The sequence below is a fragment of the Aedes aegypti genome, chromosome 1, assembly GCF_002204515.2.
Source record: "Aedes aegypti strain LVP_AGWG chromosome 1, AaegL5.0 Primary Assembly, whole genome shotgun sequence".
NCBI lineage: Eukaryota > Metazoa > Arthropoda > Insecta > Diptera > Culicidae > Aedes > Aedes aegypti.
Window position 1 is genome coordinate 142,021,626 of NC_035107.1, and position 18,549 is coordinate 142,040,174.

The window sequence follows — 18,549 nt, forward strand, 5'->3', positions numbered from 1 at the left end:
CATTCTTGCAATTAACTGGTACCCAAATGCACTTAACTATTTGCTTTTTACATTGCTTGTATATTTGCTTTTCGCTAAAACGCCCTAAGTGACAGACTCATTATGTCAAACCATTTCGGTCGAATGGAAATGTTGGTATATGATTTCTTCGGCAAAGTCGAAAAAAACAATTGCAAAAGTTGTCGAATTTCCAAAGTCTTCTTTTTTAAAAAAAACTGAAAAACTATTTATAAATTGTTCTAAAATCCGTTGTATACATAAGTTTGGATTTTTTTTTCAGTTTAAATAACATCTATCGCTTATGATTATGTCATTCATTGGCATGAGGCAGTAAAAACAAAAAAAAAAAGAAAACCTAATAAAACTAACAGTGATATTGCCTATTCTTGCAGCAATCAAACAAAACTTTTGTTTTTACCATTAAATTCTTACCGGCTCTGCCTCATGCCGATGAATGACATAATCATAAGCGATAAATGGTATTTAAACTGATAAAGCATAACACTTATGTATATAACGGATTTTAGCACTATTTATCAATAGTTTTTCAGTTTAAAAAAAAATAGTAGGCTTTGGAAATTTGACATCTCCTGCAATTGTATTTTAGCATTAAATAATGATCGAATATGCCGAAAGAATCATATACCTACAATTCCATTCGACCGAAATGGTTTGACATGATGAGTCTGACACTTAGGGCGTTTTTGCGAAAAGCAAATATACAAGCAATGTAAAAAGCAAATAGTTAAGTGCATTTGGGTACCAGTAAACTGCAAGAATGTTAATGATTATGTTGAACTTTTGTTTATATTGTAAAACTTTTACATTGTCATGTAAAATTATTTTGAACCTTTTCAAAAGCTTAACATACTTTCAGATCACATAGAAAAAATATATGAAATATCATATCCTTGGAAAAATTAGACATCAATGCTTTGACCTTTTGTAAGTGTATGGCGATCAAAACACCTGCCCGAACTTGTCCGATCGCAAGAATGGCCTATACGCAATATATCCAATTTTTGAAATTTTTTCTTAAAAAATCCAACAAAATTTTATTTTTACCATCGAATTTTCATCAGACCTGCTTTATGTTAATTAACGACATAGTCACAGGCGATATATGGTATTTTAGTTGAAAAAATGCAAGCAAAACCCAAATATTTCGGGTTTTAGCATATAAATGTCTATATTTCAAAAATAGTAGGCCTTGTAAATTTGACGTCTTCAACAATTATTTTCAGCATAAAATAATGATCAACTTTGCCGAAGAAACCATACACCTATACTGTCATGGGGACGGACCTGGTGTAGTGGTTAGAACACACGCCTCTCACGCCGAGGACCTGGGATCGAATTCCATTCCCGAGATAGTCACTACAAATTTCAGTGACGACTTCCTTCGGAAGGGAAGTAAAGCCGTTGGTCCCGAGATGAACTAGCCAAGGGCTAAAAATCTCGTTAATAAAGATAGAAAAAAAAACTATACTGTCATTTGACCGAAATGGCATTTCAGTCATTTATGCGAATAACACTAAAAAATATGACTTTATCTCAAAATATCGGCCTCATTGAAAGGATCATTTTCACTGAAGACACCAAAAGTCTATCTCTTCATTCCGAAAAACTAAAGGTTGTTTCCGTGTTTTTCAATTCTGCCCCATGTGGCGGCTTGAAAATGAATCAAATCTGCCAAAAACAATCAAATAAAAAGTCAAAATAATCAAACAACGTTTGAAAAAACAAAAACCGACCAGAAATAGCGATAGGCGATTTTGAATCGATGTTCTGAACATCGATTTTTTCGTTACGATTCGAGAAATCGATATTAGGATCACTCAATATTTTTTACTCTCAAATTATATATAATTGAATGTATTCAATAATCAAAAGCAATTGCATTCGACCTTAATTCAAAAACATGTTTTTGTAAATTTTAATATGAGTTTGAAAATCGAATCGATTCAAAAACATCGATTCAAATGATTCGATAAAATTGTTGAATCGATTCGACATATCTTATTCAAATCGATTCAGTAACATCGATGTTCTGGTCAAATTTGATCAACGCTAATCAGAAACGATCTAATACGATTAAAATAGATAGAAAATTATCAAAAACGATTAGACTTTGAGTGTCGACCTGAGGGGCGCGAACTCGAACATTTCGGTCTTTCAATTTAAACACAATTTTTTCCACCAGTGCTAACCGTAACTTGTTTGCTTGTCTCGCAGGAAACCATTTTCAAGGTGCACATTAACATACTTCACACAAAACTACTGCAGAATGATGTTGCTTATAAGTCCAATAGATCGGCTGAAGTAGATAGTTTCTGACCGAACATTAGTAAGAAATATGTTTTACCAGACTTTTGATAAACTTATGCATAAATAAAACCAAGTATAACGTTTTTTCAAAAGTTGGAAGTTCTTGTATCACATGAAATGCATAACATTTTTAGCGTGACTAAGTAATGACCGCACACTCCTAGGCATACTCGGATCATTTTCATGAAAAATTTAGCTTGACAGCAGCCTGGCTGCTTGTTGATGTCAAGTTCGCACCCCTTAGGTGTAGACTTATTAATTACCCAATAGTATTGTTTTACAGGGTTTTCATCTTTACATTATTAATCTGTGTTTATTTGGTTATATCAAGAAGTTCGGACAATACAAACACAAAAAAATTAATATTTCTGAGCTACTTGATGTTGAAATTTTAATCTGAAATTCCGCCTTCAATATTATTTACTTTCTGGTTCAAGTTTAAGGGTAACACTAACAGACAAACAGATGTAACACTAACGAAATTTCCATCGACCACTCATTTATCGATCATTTCCTATTCGCTATGTTACAAATCTCGCAACCAGTGCCAGTGACGCGCGCATCGTGTTTCTTCGAGTTTGACGTTTCACACTACCACCATCTGTAGGTCTTGTTGCACAAAACAGTAGGGGGAGATCCCCCAGTACCGGACACTTAGGCCATTAAATTCATAATTCGAAAAATATTGATTTTATGGGCTCGTGTAACCCATTTATGATAAATATTATCATTTTTATATATATATAATTACTAAATAGGCTCAAAATTCAGAAAATACGTCAATTTTTCAAAGATTTTCAAACTTTTCTACTTTTTTAAAAAGGCATGCATATTTCAAGGATGTGTTATTCTACGCAAACAATAGTCTACTTAATAGCTTTCTTTTCTACAAATACACCATCTTGATTGGACCATGATTTCTCAATGTTTCGACTTTGTCCGGTATTGGGTGCTGTCCGGCACTGGGGGATCTCCCCCTACTTTGTGCAAAATGCTCACCAGATCATGATGATGTGAAATGGGCGATGGAATTTAAAGAAATTTGTTTTAAGTTGTTTAAATTTGATTTAATCAGTTATGGACAATAACAGAGTGAATTATATTTTGATTTGATTTGAAATGAAAAATACGCTAACTCAGTAACAAAATCTGTTACAAATCTGTCGCAATCCACTGGTCGGGTAGACTTAGATTCCTCATGCCTGAACAGAGACTAAACAAAAACCACGCCAGAAACTTCTTCAGAATGTAATTCAGATTTGCTTCGAGTTTCTTTCAGATAATATTACACTGATTTCTTCAGGATTTAATTCAGCTATTTTTTCACAAACTGCCTAAGGAATTTCTCCCAGATTTTTGTTAATGAGACCTAGAAAAATTCAATAAGAGTACTCTCCAAGGATAATCTTCGTTCAGAAATTATTAAAGGAAGTGATCCTTTCAGAATCCATCCAGCGATGCTTTCATAGATTTCAGAAATTACTACAGAGATTCCTTCACGTAGGGATACCATCTGATCAGTTGAAAAAATCAGGACATTTAATGTATTTTCGAAAAAATGGGCAAAACTCGTCGGATTTGTTAAACAATTTTAGCCGAAAAAAGTTAAAAATCAGGACATATCCTGTTATATCAGGACGGATGGTAACCCTACCTTCACGAAGCTCTGAAGTTCTAGCAATTTTCTTGTTTTTATTCAGAATTTCTTTAACATTGCTGCTAGAATTTTGTTGAAGGAAATCCTAACCCACATTTGTATGTGGACGATATAGCTATCATCCTATTTTTTATGGACGTTAAAAATTTATCATAAAATAATTCTCGACGACCGTTAGAAAATCTATCAAAAATATGTTTAGGAATGACTCCATTTATTTCTCCCAAATCTTTCACAAGAAATCAAACCAGGAATTCTCTAGGATTTTCTCCAAGAAATTGCAAAGGACGTTTTAAATATAAATAATTGGAGGGAGTTGCTGAAAATAGACCAGGGATCTCTAAATGAAATCCTTAAGTTTTTATTCAGAATTTCTTTAACTGACAAAATAATAATAGGGGGAGTTCCCCCAGTACCGGACACCGTCGATAAATTGATAAATCATGGTCCAGTTACAAAAAGTTTACAACAGGCAATGCGAAGAAAGAAAATAGTGACCTGTGCAGACTAGTAAACACATATTAGTTCTTCAGTCTAGTAATGTAAGTACTTTTAAAGTATTACCGATTTAAAAGTTTGCTGTTTTGGCTTGATTTACTTTGGAACTCCAGCACGTTATTTTGTTCTCGTTATTTAAATATGCCTTGGTTAACTTTGCTAGAATGTACACAATAATTTGTACACACATTAGTTTTGAGTGGCATGGGGCCTTCTTCAGGCTTAAGATCTAGGGCCCCGGATATTCGATTATTCATTCTATTTAAAAGAATATCTTATTTATTTTTGAATTCAAAAACACATTATTCTTTAAGAAGGACTGTTCCGTAACGTTCAAATCAACGATACATATCAATATACTGGTAGCTAGAGGCTTCAAACCCAAAACACAATCCAAACCTGATCTTCCCTGCATGTGTACATTTTAGTTTGTTAGAAACTGAATTTCTACTGCTATGAGAAATGTTCACCATGATTTCGGGGCACCTTAGTATAAATTGTATAAATTTTGCATTCTATCTCAGCTTATCGTATTTTGCATGAACCTTTTTCGTAGAATGCACAAGAGCTCCAAATACTTGTACTGCTTTCACTAAGGATTCATATATTGTGTTTCGATTTTTCGTACTCAATAAAAATTTCGTTAGAAAATGCTTGATAAAATATAACAACTGTTTGTTTTTGGCTTGGATATTGACAATTATTGCAAAACTGCCAAACAACTGTTTCGTAGCAAAAAACAATGAATGATTTTTTGTTATCAAAAATAACGATATAATTAGGTCTAAAAATTATACCAAACTTTCGGCAAAGTATAACGGTACACTGCAATTTCTAAAACATGTACGAGTTGAATTTAGTTTGATTCTATTTTTTTACCATTTATGGTCCCCGTAATCTAAATCATCGATATGTGAGCTGACTATGTGAAAAATATATGGCCAATGTAATAAAACAGAACTGCATATTTAATTGAATCTCGGGTTGCCTTTTTATATTTCGCACCTAGAATCTATGGTGAAATGTTAATAGTCTACATAAAGTAAATCCTATTTTGTTCGGGCATTTGTAAAACTTTTACAATTAACGTCAGAATGATTTGGGAAATAGTTTTCATGTTGCAGTGGAAAACAGGGTGGTGCTATTTTGATTCCGCTGTGAGTATTCTTGGCTAATGTTCCCCCCATCCAAATCTTGGAAGCACCGTATCATCGTTCGAAATCAATCACTCCCTGCTGGAATGCTTCCCGAAGTGCAAGATCGAGAAACACGTCACATCCAGGAAGTGCTTCCTTTTTTTCGATTATTATTAAACACCAGCTGAAGAAGTGTGATGCCGAAAAATAAAACAGGCGAAAAGATGATAAGCGAAAAGAAAAAAAAAATCTGTCAAGCCCGGCTGAAGCAGATTTTTCACTTTTCCGTGCCGTCCGTTATCTGTCGTTGACAGTTAATTTTGAAAGGCATCTTCCTCGGGCTTCCGCCGTAAGCAGCGCCCTCTGAAGGGTAGGTGCAAATTTTTCCACTAGACAATCGTGAGATGGGGGGCCTGCCACTGTCGACACCGATGCTGCTTATCATCATTCATTTTTAGTCAATCTATCCCCAGTGATTCGTTGTTGGATGGATATTCGTCCGAAATGTAATGAATGCCAGCTGTATAAGTAGCATTCGTAGATTGCGCGATAAAATGTTGATTCTTCGCACTCTGACTGATTCCAGTTGGTAGGAATGTTTTCAAAACGGTTATGGGCTATGGAGCCATCTAAAAATATAATTAGTTATTTATATCAATCGAAACATTGATATGCTCAAATTAATATATGTTTTATGTAAGTATCCGTAATGTTAAAATGTAGCCAACTATCTCTTGAAGGTTTTCGTATAAAAATTGCTAATATATAAAACCATGTACTATTAAGTTTTAAGTCCTTTTGGAAATTATCTGAAATTTCGGAAAAGCAACAAAAGCCAATTCCTGCATAGAAAAAGGAAAACAAATAACAGGTATTTCTCGATTTAACAGGCGTTTTGATTTCAAAATTGTCCATAAAATCGAAATGAGTATGAGCATGATTGACCGACCGGAGTTGCAAGAACAGCTCTACTTATATAGGGATCCAACAGACACTACTCAGGATCAGTAAAATTTTAAATGTGTGAGTACTGGTGCTTTTACTATTAAAACAAAAATTAAGGATGCCGGCTGCGTCCGAATGCAGGTCAATTTTAGAATGGGAGGAAAATGTTGGCGTGTTACATGCTTTATGGAAACCGAGGAGTCCTCTGCACTTCCACAAGAGAACACTGCGAGTTTGGATATGGGAAAGGATTCGTTTTGGTAAACAATAAAGATATAATTTGAAATGATTTATATGGGATCGTTTAATTTGATTATTACATGATTCATTTACAAGAATTCTCATGTATTGTGACAAAAAAGGGTATCATTTTAATTATATTGTTATGAGAAATTTTTCTAGATTTTTCGACGTTTGTAGCTGAAAAAGAGTTTATTTGGGTGGAGTTAAGTGTAGTTTGATCAATTTTTTTCTACTAAAATGTTTGTTTAGATGATAATAGAATCTGGCTCGAGTAAAAGAATAATGGAGCGGCAGTGAATGTGGAACTGTTGTGTAAATAGAAGCCGATTATGCAATATATAAACGTTTTTGTTCTATTTGGTTTTACCTCATTCATTTTTCATTAGAGTCACTGGCTAGTGACTGCCGATAAATGATAATGTAAAAAGGTACCTATGATTAATTTACACCAAGCTTCTGCTTAATTGAGCGTCACAGTGATAAACTGACATCCATGTGTGACGTGTATTTAGCCCATTGTATTTCCATGAAAAGACATTGCCTAACTGAACATCAGTTGCAACACAAAAAAAAACACAGTAAGAGTCAACATTATTAGAGTGATGAAAGAACATATCATTAATCATTTTCATCGGGCATAGAGCTCCCTCTTCTGGCATATATTTCACATAATCAATTTTTCGTGGCATGTAGAATGAAAGGGTGACAATCACGGTTTGCTTCGAACTGGTGTTTTCGTACGAAATACAGCGTGGTACTTGATTGAACGGCTATTCGATTCATATTATTGAATGCTAAAAGTAAAAAAAAAACAATGGCTCTTAGAGTACCCGTTGTTTGTGAAAAATTGACTGAAAATTATTCAAATAGAAACTGCATTCAAATAAATTTGTTGTAAATTTATGTTAAGCCAAGCACTACTGTAGAAGCATATGCGACTGGCTAAGCATACATGAGCCAGCGTAGAGCTGATGAAAGCGACGAATGACAAGCATGACGGGAATACCTTCAGCTCACGGGTGGTGGCTAAAAGCAAGAAACCGGAAGAAAGTCGTTCTTTAGCCGGGCAGATAACATGACATAATGTGATGAGGTGTCTCCGTTGAGCAATGTTGCCAGGATGAAACCGCAGACACCTCTTGTTTAGTTAGATTTGCACTGATTCTGTTTCTGTTTTTTTTTGTACTACACAACATTTTGCACGTGTTGCTAGTGCGATGTCACGGCGCTGGATGGAGGGAGTTCAGTACGAATGCTAGATGAGAATGGTTTTTGCTCATGAAGCTTGCATGATATGGATGATTTACAAACCATGACAGGAGCAGTTCCCATCTATCAATCATTGTGTTATTACACGTGCATTTCATCTTTCAGGGAAAGATGCTATGCTTCAATGCAATATTTGCTACTGTTTTGCTGTTACAATTGTAAAGGTGAAGATGAATCGAAACCAATCCTTAAATTTTCAAGAGCACAAATCTGTAGAACCGAACATTCGTTTGAGCTGAAAACTAGATATATTAGTCACCACCAGCAAGTGACCAATCGATCATATTTTTAGTTTAGACGAGTGTTTCGATCTACAGATTTTTTAATGCTTGCAGTGGACGATTTGCCCTTTGGAGGATGCACTACACTAGACAACGGACTAGAATGCAACGCCCATGAGCAGTGGCACAGTTGAAATACGGAAATCAAAACCTCACTCCTTGACTCAATGCGGCTTTATGCTTGGTAACACTAACCGCACGGTCACGAAGTCCATAGATTTGGGCTCTTGAAAATTTGATGTTTGGCTTCATTGCGATGACCTGCAGACTAACATGTATTCAGAATTTTGGAAAATTCTTAGCTTAGAGTTCTTATAAGCACTTAAAAAGTTGTTAACAAATTGAAAATGTGTTATGTCGTGTATTGAAAAGTTGAGAAACTTTCTATCAGAAAGGATCCCTCCCAACCTGCGCAATTCAAACCTCGCAACATGATTTTTTTTTTCAAATTTCCACCGTTGAATGATTTTTGACTATACAGCAAGCTTTTCTCGACTTAAAGAGAAATTTGCCAAAATATCGTTTCAGTTTTCTGTGTGTCAGTCATTCAGGTACTACATTTTGACTCATTCAGATTTGACCTAGATAAGTGAAAACTGACATTGATCAGTTTTATCTTTTGATAGGAGCGTCCTTGCAAAAAACTTTCTTCTGCAAAGTTGTTCATTGAGGCATTTTTGACATTTCTTCCGAAGACACTTACACTTTATCAATGACGTGGATGGCGCTGTTTGATACTTTAGTAAAAACAGTCAAAAATCGATTTTGATCATTTTTTCATATACAAAAATGGATGCAAATGTTATGTCATTCGAGATTTAAAACAGTTAAAACAGTCCAAAAATAGTGTACAAAATCCTGGCTAACTCATGAACCAGCAGATGACGGCAGCTATTTTTTTGCCCACGACTAGTCAAGAACACAAATTTCATTGTCGTGAAGAAAACAAAGTGGGGCCGAGTGGGGCTTTTTTTGCCAGAATAAATTTGGGATCAGAAAAAAAAATATTAGTATGTGATTGAAAATGGGATATATGTCATTTTATCTGCTTTCAGATCTAGAGAATAATAAGATTAAAAAAACAAAACTATATGAACTTCTGAAAATTCTGACGTATTTCATGTATTTGCATTGTATAACATGGCTTTTATTGCACACAATACTATCACGCTAATAACAATCGAAGAATAGATCACTCTGATAAAAATCGAAGAAAAGACACATATGAGACAAAGTACCTTGAATTCCGTTTTAGTGTTCATTAAAACATTAGTTTAGAGATGACTTCTTCGAAACACTTTGTCAACATGCAATATGCTTCTGAAATACATTTTGAAAATATAAATTCATGAAAAGTTTATCAACTACGGTCAGTGACATAATTTAGTAACCAAATGCTGTTTTTCCATACAAAATGCTCAAGTTTGGGGTGCTGTATCTCAGCTTCTGGTAGTCCGAATTGGCTGAAATTAGGATGACGAACTACAAATAACTTGAAGTTTTGCCTGTTTAAGTAATTATTACATTTTAGTCAATTTCCATAGAGTTTCAGAGGGTTGTTCAAAGACAAAAGTAAGTAGCCGAGAGACTTTTCAATTTAATTCGCAAACGGTAAGTCTTGGAAAGTTGGTGTGTTCTGCAAATTTGTGTGACTTCTGAAATTGAACAACTTTGTGAAACAGACCAACAACCCAAAATTGTGAATTAAATTAAAGTTAATTAAATTGTAAAGTCTCTCGGTTACTTACTTTTGTCTTTGAACAACCCTCTGAAACCCTATGGAAAATGACTACAATGTAATAATTCCTTAAACAAGCAAAACTTCAAGTTATTTGTAGTTCGTCATCCAAATTTCAGCCAATTCGGACTACCAGAAGCTGAGATACAGCATATCAAACTTAAGCATTTTGTATGGAAAATCAGCATTTGGTTACTAAATTATGTCACTGACTGTATAAGCATTTTTTAACATATTTTCATGAAATTTTCAAACCGCCACCACAAAAAGCCCCACGTGGCCCCACTTTTATTATTCACGACAATGAAACTTATGTTCTTGACTAGTCGTATACAAAAAAATTAGCTGCCGCCATCTGCCGCTTTATGATTTATCCTGGATTTTGTAAAACACTATTATTAGACTGTTTTTACTAAAAATATAATTAAATCTGAAAATTTTGCTAGTAAATGATGTTAATTTACTTTGTTATAGTTGAGCTTCTAAGAGTTGATGACAAAATATTTTTTTAACAATTTTTTGACTGTTTTTACTAAATTGTGATATGTTGCCATCAACGTCAGTGATAGAGTGTGTTCGGAAGAAATGTCAAAAATGTCTCAATAAACAACCTTGTAGCAGAAAGTTTTTTTTTTGCTAGAACGCACCTATCAAAAGTATCAGTTTTCACTTATCTAGATCAAATCTGAATGAGTCAAAATGTAGTACAAATTATTCCAAAACACTTTGTCGAAGACACCCAACCTCTAGGATGCATATCCAGAATACTAGAGGTTTTGGCCGTCGAAAACAGCGATCTGCCTCAGTGTGCGTCGTGAATATGCAGTGATTTCATTTATAAACTATATTGTTTCTCATAAAATTGATTCATCAGGATTGTTATCTAAACTAAACTTTTATGTACCATCCCGACGTTCACATAATCGAAAACTATTTGAAATCAACTATCACCGTACTAAGTATGCGAAATTCGGACCATTGATCCAAATGATGGCTTTAGACTGGCCCAGCTCAGTATAAGAGAAAAATGAAGTTGTATGCTTCTACGGGGCACCCCCCAGGATTATTTCTTGGGGTTAGACGAAGCCTTTCTGAAAAATTCAGCTCATTTGGTCGTTCCATGAGCTGGCGCATTTGAATTGAAGTTAATATGGGATTTTCAGCTCAAACATATGAGCAACAGCACATCATGTACTATTTGGTTCAGGAAAATTGATGATCGCGTTCAATTGGACCCAGAATGTCAAAAACACTACTTGATGTAATAGCGAAGAATATTGTAGAAGATTGTACCATGATCAAAATTAATAAAGTTGGTGTTTTAACGATCTGAAGTATATCATGCAACACTGCTTGTATTTCTTCAACATAGCTAGGAGGTAGCCACTAAGCGCATCATAGCCACCTATGACGCTGAGCGAGCTGAGGCACATGTCGCATGCATATAAGTGACTGTACGGGAGTGCTGATCTAAGCCTAAGTTTCAACAACTGAAAGAGTAATGAAAATGAGATTAAATCCAGATACAACTTTCTGCAATTATGTTCATTAGGGTATCAACTAGTGTATTTGTCATTCTGGGCTTATTTGAACGCGAACAATTAGTAAACGGAACGAAACAGTGGCATAGGATCAATTTTCAATATATTTGAGACGAATATCCCATACAAACTTCAAATCGAATGCGCCAGCTGGTGAAGCAACCTATTGAGTTGAAATTTTGAGAGAGCGTTTTTCTTACCCTAAGGCTCATATCTAGGGGGTGCCCCGTTGAGTTTTACAACTTTTTTGTTTAAGGGCCAGTCTAATGGCTATTCATAATAAACATTACGATTTAATTAGTTTTACTTGGCAAAAGGCGAATCTTAAACCATATTTTCGCACATTATCTGAAGACGGAAAATTAAGTAATTGATTGTAGTAGTGAAAACAGCGCATTAGAAATTATATGTAACTGACTGGTCCACAAACATGATTGACGACAATAAATAAGTAAATAAATATGAGAATGATCATAAGAATACTGAGCCTAGAAGCAGGCTCTGTCCCAGCTGGGACGTAATGCCAGAAAATAGAGAAAATAATAGTCATTAATCAGATGGTCGTTTGCATTATTGTTGCATAGAACAAACATTTCATATTAATGATTTTGTCCTATAATCATTTCGGGTTCTCCCTTATAACATTTAAACCACATGTTGCGTTTACCAACGGACGCAGGAAGGTTGTGCGATGTGTTTTGTATGATATGAAATATTTCATTTGATGTTATCAGCTGTCGCGATGTTGCGCGACACTTTCAATGCAGCTTACCAGTTACAAGTATACAAATTTTGTTGCATGCTCAAGAAATGATCTAACATGGGAGGGAATTCGCGTGTTTATAGCTCATGCATCTTAGGTAGGGGGATTAGGGGCATAATGAACATACGGGGCGAAATGGACACCCCCTCACTATATGAGAATATGCATACTTCATCAAATGTTCATACACTGCATGACACCTGTATTGCATTTGAAATGTTTGACGGTATATAAGTTTATTTTTTGCTTCAATTGTCCTTCAAAATTTGATTTAAAGCTTTTCTCAGTTTGGAATTGGCATATAAGCAAGGCCGTAGAAGAATCTAGTTTTTGAGCAAAGTAACGAACCAAGAAGGGTTCTTTTTAGCTTTTATGATTGAGGAAGAGCCCTTTTACATATCGGAACGATTGACAGTCATTAAATATATTGGAATCAATAAATGTCATGCAAGTGTTCATTTCGCCCCGATGCCTTTTTACCAGCCTTGTTTTCGACCAAATTTTCTATCTCGCTTTTCTGACATATGATATGATTTTAATCATCATGAATGAACGTAGCACGTCGTACTAACATCAACTTTGAAAACTAGCCGGGGGTAAATTAAAAACATTGCCTTTTAATAGTCTTAAATCGAACATTTGCTTAACGTGTCCATTATGCCCCTAATTCCCCTACTAGATCATATTTAATGTTAAAACAAAGCAGGGAATACAAATAGATATTTATAGCCGCCCAGTTTTTTTATGAATGAAATCGTGTAGAAGCCCGAGGATACATCGTTAGGATGAGCCAAGTTAGGGATCGTCCATAAGCAACGTGGTCATTAAAAGGAAGGGAGGGGACTTGTTAGACCAAAGGACCACGGAATGCCACGCAGGGGAGGGGGATAACCAGGTCAAGCATGTGGTTTTATCGGATCCAAGAAAGTGTTGTTTTGGCACATAATAGTGTTTTGGCACATAATCATTCTAGTTCTGTGAAACTGTTCATTTTATATTAAAATTCTTCCAGAAATCAGAACCATTCATAATTAATTGATAAATGATCTTAGAATGTCACATATGCGTCACTAATCTTAGTTTTGTCAAAATATTTTGTCTGAAGTCCTTAGCATTCAAAAATAACCTTTGATAATTCTAGAATTTCCCGAATTATGCCAACTGGCTTAATTGAATTATCATAATATCTCACAGGTCCCTTAAAAAAATCTGATTTTCCTAAATTAACCGATATTGTTGATGGAATTTTGGTTGTAATTAAGTGGATTAAGCTTTATTTTGCTTTCATTGAAACCTCTATGATTATCGCAATTCAGCGTAGTTCTCAGAGAAGTTCCTGAAAAAAAGCAAGTAAAACACTCAAAATATCTCCACAAGACCTATGGTGGATATTTGTGGTTGAATCATTGAAAATTTGTGTATGGAATTGTAGAGTAAATCAAGGTTAATTTTTGTAGGAATTTCTGCAAAAAAAAAAAAAACATTCGGGGACTCTCATTACAAAATAATTAAATTATACATCATTTAGTTTTATTTAGATATAATTTCATTTTTTTTTAAATCGTAGATTCTTCAGTCATTTCTTATTATCGATAAATAAACCATAAATTTCCCATATAAGCCATTTTTTCTATGATTTAGATTTATAGACAAATTAAAAAAACGGATTTTTCCAACAATTTTTAGTCTATCCCAATTGACCTTATTATTCTGTTTCCAATTGGCTTGCATATATTTTTATGACTATTTAAAATATTTTCACCTATTCACCCACAGTTTCGATACAAATTTGGAATTGTTGCACTCTCAACTTACCTAAAGTCACAAATGATTCAGAAAGTATAGCAGAGTCTCATAATATTGTTCCCGGAAGTCCTAACCCACGCGATAGGAAGCAAACTTGGAGCCAAATGATTACATTTTGAATAAGATTTTGAAAACGCTCTGAAAGATTGGTGTGATGTATTTCAGGATGAATTACAAGAAGAAATCTTAGATAAATCCTTGGAAAGATGATAATTTAAAAATTAGTAGAAGGGTCTAACAATTTTGGAAAAATCCAATTGTCCAATCCAAAACCTTAAACATGAGAACATTGGAGGAGCGGTATCTGTTGGAGTTGGTGATTGTAACTACCTGTACAAATTAGTGAGTTTTGATTCTTGTTTACGAATTTTCAACTTTATATTTAGATCATTAAAAACCTCGCCGACCAAAAATCTCGCAGAGTCATGAGGAGGGAGGGGATTTTAATAACTCAGAGAAAAATAACCACGTAGTTAATGGACGGTCCCATATGAAGAAAAAAAAGTGTTTTATCCCATACGTTATATCTCATAACATAGTTTAAGATATTAAATGAGATGTTAAATGTTCACAAATCAAATGAAGAAATTGTTTGGTTTCCATCCATGGGAATTTTAACCGAAAAGCCGTACTTGAAAGCCGATTGAATGTTTCATTAAAATTCTGAGTTTGTGGTCTTCTGGGTCGTTAGTCAATTTGCTATGTTTGTACATTCTAACTTGAAAAAACTTATTGGTATTTGAAGTTTCCAGGATTTTCAATCTCTTACGTTTAGGCAAAATGATTTAGGCAAAATATAAATGTTGAAAATCCCTAACAGTACTTAAAAGCAATGTTTTTTGTTGAGACGAAATACGAATAATTAGTAGTATAACCCTCTAATAGCCAACCCCGCCTTTAGACGGGGTGCACTTTGGTATTTTGTGTATTTTTTCTTAGCTCGGAAATATAAATATTTATATTTTTGGCTTAAACCTTGGGCCATAACACGCATTATAGGAATGTTTTATACGACTTGTGAAACAATTTTGTATTTTTGAAAAATGTTTGAACAATTGTATAATTGTAATACAAAATATACAAATTTTGGCATTAGATAAAGGGAGATCTCCCATTACCGGAGAGTATCGCCGGACAAACCCGAAATATTAAGAAATCATGGTCCAATCAAGTTCCAGAGTAATGTCTGCGTAGAATCCTGAACATAATCATGCCTTTTTAAAAAAAGTAGAAATGTTTGTAAACCGTTAAAAAAGCTGACGTATTAACTTTATTTTTGAGCCTAATTAGTAGTTATAGATTGAACGACGCAGGCATGATCGAATACAATAATAATTTGAAAGTAAGAATGTATTTTGCACCATATTTAAAGTAAATGTGAACCATCTACGATTTTGGTCAAGCATCTCCTGTCTCCCAGTTTCGGATAGCTTTATTTGCTATATCCTTTGTAATGTTTTAACCAGTGTTTCAAAATGCATTCATTTTCGTCAATCATAGTATTGAACATGCAATAAAATAAGAAGAATTGACATTTAAAACAACATCGTTAAATATGTTATTTTTCATCATATATGAAAGTAGTTTTTGATGGACATCTTGCAAACTAAGTTAAACTCACATCGCTCTTGTAAATATTGCAAATGCATTAAATTGGCTACGAAATACTATTCCTGGACTAAAAACATTCGATGATGTACAAATTTACAGAAATCAAGCCATTTCCAGATTGTGTTCGGTCTTGAAATCGTCATTTTATGATTGCTCAGTCTAGTTCTACATAGAATACATAATCAAAGTGTTATGTTCAAATTCATATTTATATTAATTTATTTTAGTACACTAATACAAATGATAATATTTATTATAAATATGTTACAGGATTACATAAAACTAATGTTTTTCGAATTATGAATTCAGCGGCTTTAAGTGTCCGGTACTGGGAGATCTTTCCCTAAGTGTATGTGAATATCCATTAACTGCATTATGCACAATTTGGAAATTTTGGAAATTAAAGAAAAAATCACCTCCATTTAACTTTTGGATTTCAATCTTTAGCGAAATCACAGATAAATTGACTGAAATTGTTAACAGATGCAAGAGTACGGTCAGTAACACAAACACGCGTTTTCCTAGCAATGAATTGTAAATAATTGCAATGAAAGAGTTGGCGGTTACGTCGACAATGCGAACATGGGCAGTACTGCAGATAATGTAAAAATTTTGCAATTTTAAACAACATCATATTACACTTGATTTTGGAGGCCTTCCTTAGCCGAGTGGTTAGAGTCCGCGGCTACAAAGCAAAGCCATGCTGAAGGTGTCGGGTTCGATTCCCGGTCAGTCCAGGATCTTTTCGTAATGGAAAGTTCCTTGACTTCCCTGGGCATAAAGTATCATCGTACCTGCCACACGATATACGAATGCGAAAATGGCAAATCTGGCAAAGAAAGCTCTCAGTTAATAACTGTGGATGTGCTCATAAGAACACTAAACTGAGAAGCATGCTCTGTCCCAGTGTGACGTAATGCCAAGAAGAAGAATATTACACTTGATTTCGTGTGGCTTAACATCCACCTTACAAAGATCAGTTGAAATAAACTAATTTGGAACTGAGCATATTCAAACTTTTCACAATTACACTGGTTAAATAAACGAGCACACGTTTAGCAAACACTTTTTCGTTGCAAGTTTAAATATGAACTTCTGTCTTTGTCTTCGCCACAAGAAAATCTGACAACCTTTTCAATCAAATCAACTAGAGCTGTCGTTTTCATCGCATTATCACTTTGTTTCCTTGTTTAAACTTTCATTCATTCACTGCTTTTCATTCACTAAAAATCATCACCTTAAGTCCAACAATAGAATAAATCATAGATAAATCAGCACTCCTCTAATAAGATTCAATCTAATCCCCATATTAATCATCCGTCACTAAAAAAATCAATTTACCCGCTGCACTGAATCGGAAGGATCAATCACGACCTTTCGTTTCGCTCTGGTCGTATTTCCTTTCCGTTTTCTCCGCTTCTCAGCCACGAAACACACCTTCCTTGCACTGAACGAATCTCGCGATAGGCAATAAAAAAGAACGCGAGTAGTAACGAACTGAAAAGATGTCGGCTCTTAACCTGACCACGAAGAGTTAGCACAATCTTAACAGGTAGACAGGCCGGCGTCTAATGAGAAAAAATATCGAACGGCAAAGGCTTATATAAAATATGCCACCTGTTGATGGGACGACGACGCAACGATCGCCCGATCGTGCTGCTGATCTTCGAAGGTGATCATACGAGATACGACGAAGACGACGGCGACGACGACGGGTTCCGGCTTGCAGATCACCACCTCTGCAAGCTAAGGGTATGCGGTATGCATCAACTGGTCAGAATTCTCGACAATATCTATAACTGGTTTGGGTATTACAACGAATGGGCTTCAACTTTCCTTCTGTTCAGCTTTTCAATGGAAACCCAGGGATTACCAAAGCATTTACATGGGTTTTCAAAGCATTACCAATGGATTCTAATGGGTTTCCAAGGAGACGTCATAGGGCAGCTAAGTCAACGCACCTTAACCTTTGGGCTGTACAACAGTTGTGATTTATGTGCTTCCATTTTGCAACAGAGGTATCTATCGACACCAAACCAGAATATGTATATTCCTCCAGAATTTTCTTAAGATGAACACTCGACAGTATTGCCCTAAATAATGCGAAGAAATCAACAAATAAACCTAGAAGTCACTATAATAAATGCACTTTAAGGTTCGAGTACCGTAATCCGGGGTATCATTGATCAGCGGGGTAACATTGATCGGAATGCCTCATCTCGTAAAAAGTTCATATCATCATCAATAGAAGAAATATTTCCAAAGCATGAATTGCGCTTCCCATTCTTATATTCATGAGCTAATGAAAATTAAGATTTATGCGAAAATTGCATTTACTTCATGCATAAATTTAACAACTTTTTGAAACAACGATTTCAATGGTTTAGGATGACACTACCGAAGATTCATGTGTCACATAAGTTGTGCAAGCGATAAGAGCAAGGAAAATGTGATTCTTACTAAAAATGGCATCGCCAAAAACGATTCCGTTGTTAAAACTTTCATAAGAATGTTCAATTAGGCAACATTAACGAATTACTGTTAAGAATGTAGAATTTCCTTAGGAAATTGCCTACCTTTAGGCGTATTTCGCGGTTCGAGGTGTTTTTAATTTTGAAATAAACTAAACAAATAAATGACTTGTAAGCGTTTAGCCATCATATTCGGCTACAGAAACCATGATTTAAGCAAGTAATAACATTTTCAATATTACCGAACGTTGTTTACATAAGT

The 18,549-nt window shown here is 34.7% G+C and overlaps 1 protein-coding gene across 1 annotated transcript in view; it reads right to left on the minus strand.

The window, feature by feature from the left end:
• The window catches only part of LOC5575868 (cysteine-rich secretory protein LCCL domain-containing 1), a 59,080-nt gene extending 41,674 nt beyond the window's left edge, over positions 1 to 17,406 (minus strand). The window contains exon 1 of the mRNA XM_021849061.1: positions 17,158 to 17,406. The gene's annotated coding sequence lies outside the window, so the exon portion shown is untranslated. The remainder of the gene's footprint in view (positions 1 to 17,157) is intronic.
• Between the last annotated feature and the right edge of the window lie 1,143 nt (positions 17,407 to 18,549).